The following is a 5,583-nucleotide window of genomic DNA, read 5'->3' on the forward strand; positions in this document are numbered from 1 at the left end:
TTTTGCTATAGTATTCAGTATAATATCTTTGCACCTGATGAACATATATGATATTACATTATATAATATATTGTATATGTATAAATAAAGTAAACCAACAGGATTCAACCAAATTATCTTGCTTCTTTATTTTTATTTTTACTGACAGGGCCAGCTGGGATGTCTTCTTTTATTTTAACACAAAAGACCTGCTGGGGCTTTTTCTTTCTCTACATTCCTACACTGGAAAACATGTGAAGTGGCATTTAATTTAAAAAGAAAAGCTAGGTAGCAATTTCCACACAGAAATTCTAAGTATGTTTTACTCAGAACAGTATCAAGTTAAGTTTACTTACTAGTAAGAATATTTTTTTAAGTACATTTTACAACCAAATTCCTTCCTTAGACACTCCTTTATGGCGGAGTACATGTAGGCTGAGCCTCCGCAGAAAGCCGCGCGGAGGAGGAGCGTTAACTTCACCGATGAGGAGGGACCGGTCAGCAGGGCGCCATGGCGACACGCAGCCCCGCGGCTCCCTGCTGGACTGGAGAAGTTATTAGTATGAAGAGACTTATGATAAAGTAATAATCCTGGACGAGCCACGTGTTTCGGTGCGCAAATCTGTGACTGAGAGGCTGCAAAGTTTCCAGACATGAGATCCAAACCATATCGAACATGTCACATCAAGGAAGGTAAGAATATAAGGATAAAGGGTCATACAATATAATATTAGTTTGAATTGATGCTGCGTATTTCACCATATTCGTATATAGCTCCATAGATAGTTCTAAACCACCGGTGAGTAGGCTTAGGACTATATATGGACAATATAATTTACAGTTGACCTCAACACTTCCAAAGCTATTATTAGACATGCAGCATATGGCTCGGAATGAGTGTCGCCTGAGGCCTCACTGGGCTTCTTGAGCGCACGTGTTGCATTAGCTTCAAATCCAGGTTGTCGGTCAGAGTGAGAGCTGCAGTCGTCCTGTAGCCCGCTGACTGAGGACAACATTCACAAACCGGGGCTCGAACTTCAGCCGCTTTTGTTGAATTGTTGGCCATCTGTCACACCGTTGTCTCTGCAGATTCAAGCACCGCTGATCTCTTGGTGTCCGGCTGATGTCCTCTCGGTGTCCCATCGATGTCTTCTTGGTGTCCGGCTGATGTCCTCTCGGTGTCCGGCTGATGTCCTCTCGGTGTCCGGCTGATGTCCTCTCGGTGTCCGGCTGATGTCCTCTCGGTGTCCCATTGATGTCCCAGTCGGCTCTTTCTGGTAGACATCCTGTTCGCGCTCATACTTTTTCCGCACGCTGCTGTCTCTAACTTTGTTCGCTCAAATTCTTAAAATGCTCCAAAAGTGTGTTTCAGATTGACTAACTTTGACTAAGGTTGTCAACTACAATATAGTAAATTAGGCTTCCTGTTATCCTGAAAGCACAATAATCCATAATTATATCAGAGTGAATTTATTGCAGATTCAAGAATTAAACTGTCCAAACCACACAGTGCTAATTAAAGAATGTTTTTAGCCAAAAACAATTAGTGCAGTATTGAGGTATTTATTATTGATGAAGCAATGTGATAAAAAAAAAATACATATAGTGGCATAAACATGGAAGACAGACGTAAAGACAGACATACAGTCAATAACATAAAGCAGTTAGACGTTGGTAATGATAAATTCGGGAGTATATATTATAATTAGATTGGTATATAGCAGCGGGTATGTTGGTCTTCTTATCATTTCCAGTGGGAGGTAGTTTGGGGATGACGAGTGTCCCGTTGCAGTAGCAGCTTTCCAACACTAGAGTGCAGACAGGACTCCCCTTGTCTCCTCACATGCTGTTCACAGATTCAAACCCAAATCTGAGTCAAGAATCAGGTTCAAACTGTGAGCATAGTAAACATTTAAAAGTTAAAAAATGTCACTAGAAAATGATAAGAAATGTGCGAGACGTGTTGTTCTCGTGTCTCATAACTCAACTCATTACAACGGAGTTAAATAAAAGCAGTTTTAGTCTTTGTCCAGGCAAGTGCACATTAATTAAACAATCTGAGGAACGACTAACAAGAATAGTGGGCCGCCAAGGGATGTGCCTCACAAATATAAACCTGTACACACACACACACACACACACACACACACACACACACACACACACACACACACACACACACACACACACACACACAGACACACGCACGCATACACATACACATATAAATCCTCTGCGGTATCTCCAACATGTCACTTCCCAGTATGTAAACTATTTAGAGGGTCGTGGAACGCAGCAGAGCCCAACCCTGGAGGTTATTTATGTCTCCCTGTTAACCCTCCAGCCCTCCACCCATCCAGTGTGTGTGTGTGTGTGTGTGTGTGTGTGTGTGTGTGTGTGTGTGTGTGTGTGTGTGTGTGTGTGTGTGCGTGTGTGCGTGCGTCGGGCTCTCTAAAATATAATATATGACTAACATCATACTAAACAATAAAGTCTAGCTTCGAGGAACACAATGATAAAGAATATTAACAATGCTAATGAGAAGAATAAGCTAAAGACACATTCAACCTCCAAATGTACAACTCTCTGTTGGAGGAAGGTTGACATTTTATGTCAGTGAACAGTGAAGAAACATTCAGTTTATCTGCACTGCCAAGCTGTGTGTGTGTGTGTGTGTGTGTGTGTGTGTGTGTGTGTGTGTGTGTGTGTGTGTGTGTGTGTGTGTGTGTGTGTTGTACCGAGGAACACCCAGTAAACATTTAAAATTGTCTATGAAGTGTTGTGACAGATTAGATCTTTTGTGTTTGTGTTACTTTTCATGCAGATGATACAGCTCCACGGTGCTGTAGGAAAGACCAAAGTACATGCAGCAGGTACTGTGTGTGTGTGTGTGTTCATGACGTGGCGCTGATCTTCCTTAGCCGTGTAGACATGAAGTTGATTCGCACATTGATTACAAAAATAGAGAGGAAAACTTGATGAAATGGTTTTGAAAAACAAAGCAAGTAGAGCTGCAATCAGTGAACAAGCAACGAAACAAGCAGCTTTTTGAAATATCACATTTAAACACAAAGAGACCACAAACAATCGAGATAAAGGAGGACAAAAAAAAGTGCCGGACAATCAGTCCGCTTTATAAAAAAGAGATGGGATGCAGCAGAGAAATTCAAATGGAATCAAAACATAATAAAGGAGAGAAAAATACCAGAAGGCTTTAAATACAATATTTGCTGCCTTTGTCTGTAAGATTGCTTCTTTTGTGTGTTTTTTTTATTGAAAAAAAGACAATATTTTATAAGAAATTACCAGTCAGACCTGCTACAAATTTGTCTCAATGACAGACCAAATGGGCAGTAGCTCCTCTGCAGATAAAAAAAAAAGCATACAAAATAGCACGTAGCAGCGTACAACCTGAAGTCCATGTGCTCCCTTCTTAACTCGGTTCAGGAGCTGTAAAACTGAACAAGGGGTGAACAAGCAGCATGGTGTGTGTGTGTGTGTGTGTGTGTGTGTGTGTGTGTGTGTGTGTGTGTGTGTGTGTGTGTGTGTGTGTGTGTGTGTGTGTGTGTGTGTAGAGCTGTGTGTGTCAGTGTGTGGAGGACAATACTAACACCTGCACTTTAATTACCATGCTGTCCTCTCAGTGGACAGATGTGGTGACGAGGGTGCGGACAGCAAAGGGTGGAGTCCCGTCTCTTGAACCCGGCCGGTTCTGATCCCAGACCTGCCGGGAGATGGGGCTCCACTACAAAGTCATGACTGGACCTCACGTTACGATGCATGACACTTGACTTCGCTCTCTCATGGGGCAAATAGAAATAGAGTTGTAAGTTTTAGAATTTGTGACTAAGAACATCATTTTTTATTCTATTTAAATGAAACAAGTACGACAATGGAAAGAATTCATGTGACTTTTTTGTGTTGTTTTTTTCTCATTCTTTTAATTTTGCATGTGCATTGGTGTTGTTACCATGTCAGTATTTTTTTAAATGAATTGTCAAATATACCAGAAAAAAACTATTGGTTTGCCAGGTTTTGAAAGATCCCTTCAGCTGGGGTTCTTAATTGACGTCTTATTCTAAAAGAGGAAGCCATAACACTTGTAATAGCTCGCCGTATAATTAAAGGACACCAGTTTCTCACTTCGTAGTAAAGATAGTTCTTCATTCAATGGTTCTTCCACCATAACGACCTATCAGTTGACAGTCTTAACAAAGCAAGTTTTTAGTCAAATTGAAGTCAAATTAATGTAAATAACTATAATACAAATGCTACTAAGATTAACAGTAGTTTTACGAGTAATTCAAATAAAGTTGGACCTGGACAACGTGTCCTCATTCAACGGCTCGTACGATATCATGATATCACGTACGATATAAAGCTACAGCCAATTTTTCCGCACGTTGTCCTACAAAAGTCAGGGGACTCGTGTCGATTTTTTTCTGCTTGTTCCACAGGCGTTCAGTCTTTTCAAAATAAAAGTCACAGGAAACAACTCAGTCAGGTTGAGGCAACAAAACTACTTGGGCTAGGTTTAGAAAAAGATCGTCTTTGGGGTTGAAATAACTAGGGAAGTGGCGTCACTTAAATACAGCAGTTACGTGACTAATAAATCAACGTTGAATTCTCGTTTCACACCCTGTGTTGGACGGCCTATATACATCCTGGTACAGGATTCTGTGCATTATATACAAGTTGATTTTGTGAAACATCTGCAAAATAACATTAATTTTCATACAGCAAAAGACTGTATGAGAACAGGCTGACCTGTTTGACCCTGAAACAAAATTATGTAATACTGTATGATATAGTCTTTATATTAACTGAAGGACTCTCTCCCCCCCCCCCCCCCCCTCTCCCACAGGTCACGATCAGCATAGAACAAACATTACAGCAGCCAGAGAAGAACCGCAGCATTATAACTGGACTTCCTGTGGACGATTTGATTACCTCTACTGTATGATTTCCAGCAAAAGAATCCAATGTGGCTCAACACAAAGCCTTCACTGTCTTGATGTCTCATTCTGTTTTTATTCCTGAGCTGGTTAGGTTCTGCAGCAAGACTGGAAGCTGACAAAAGAAATAAAACGTTCTGTTTCTGAGCTCTCGTCCCCTTTGTGTTTCTGAATATTATCCAGCAGCTTTGATCATTTCTCAGGTCTCTCCTGTGTTATTCATTTGATTGGCAGTGATTGGCTCCAGAAGGGCCGACGCCAAGCTGTGTCCCCTCCAGTGTGACTCATGTATTGGTCTTTAACTCACACAAGATACTTTTCTGAAGCGCCAAAGATGATTGGCAAAACTTGTTTTCCAAGATGGCCTCTCTAAAAACGCCTCTTCAAAAAGACCTGCCACGAATCCCACATGGGGATGCTGGCAATGCCACAGAGTAGAAATAATCTTAATAAACTCTGAAAGGTATTAAAGTGCCAAAAGGAAGGTAGAGAGCTAAGCGGCTCTTGTATTCGTAAACACTTCCACTTTTGTCCACAGGGGCCACCAAACTCAACCAAAAAGGTCAGCGCCTCGTACTAGCTTTAAATATAAAAATCATCTTTGAGTTAGATGTCAGAAATACTCCAGCCATGTACTTGAAATTTATTT

The 5,583-nt window shown here is 41.0% G+C and overlaps 1 long non-coding RNA gene across 1 annotated transcript; it reads left to right on the forward strand.

The window, feature by feature from the left end:
* The first annotated feature begins 449 nt into the window (after window positions 1-449).
* LOC306742197 lies at window positions 450-5,081 on the forward strand. The gene is made up of 4 exons (XR_013771067.1): window positions 450-672; window positions 1,069-1,256; window positions 2,804-2,852; window positions 4,844-5,081. It is a non-coding gene; the product is annotated as an uncharacterized lncRNA (long non-coding RNA).
* The last annotated feature ends 502 nt before the right edge of the window (window positions 5,082-5,583 follow it).

This window comes from Taurulus bubalis, assembly GCF_910589615.1.
Source record: "Taurulus bubalis genome assembly, chromosome: 10".
Lineage (NCBI taxonomy): Eukaryota > Metazoa > Chordata > Actinopteri > Perciformes > Cottidae > Taurulus > Taurulus bubalis.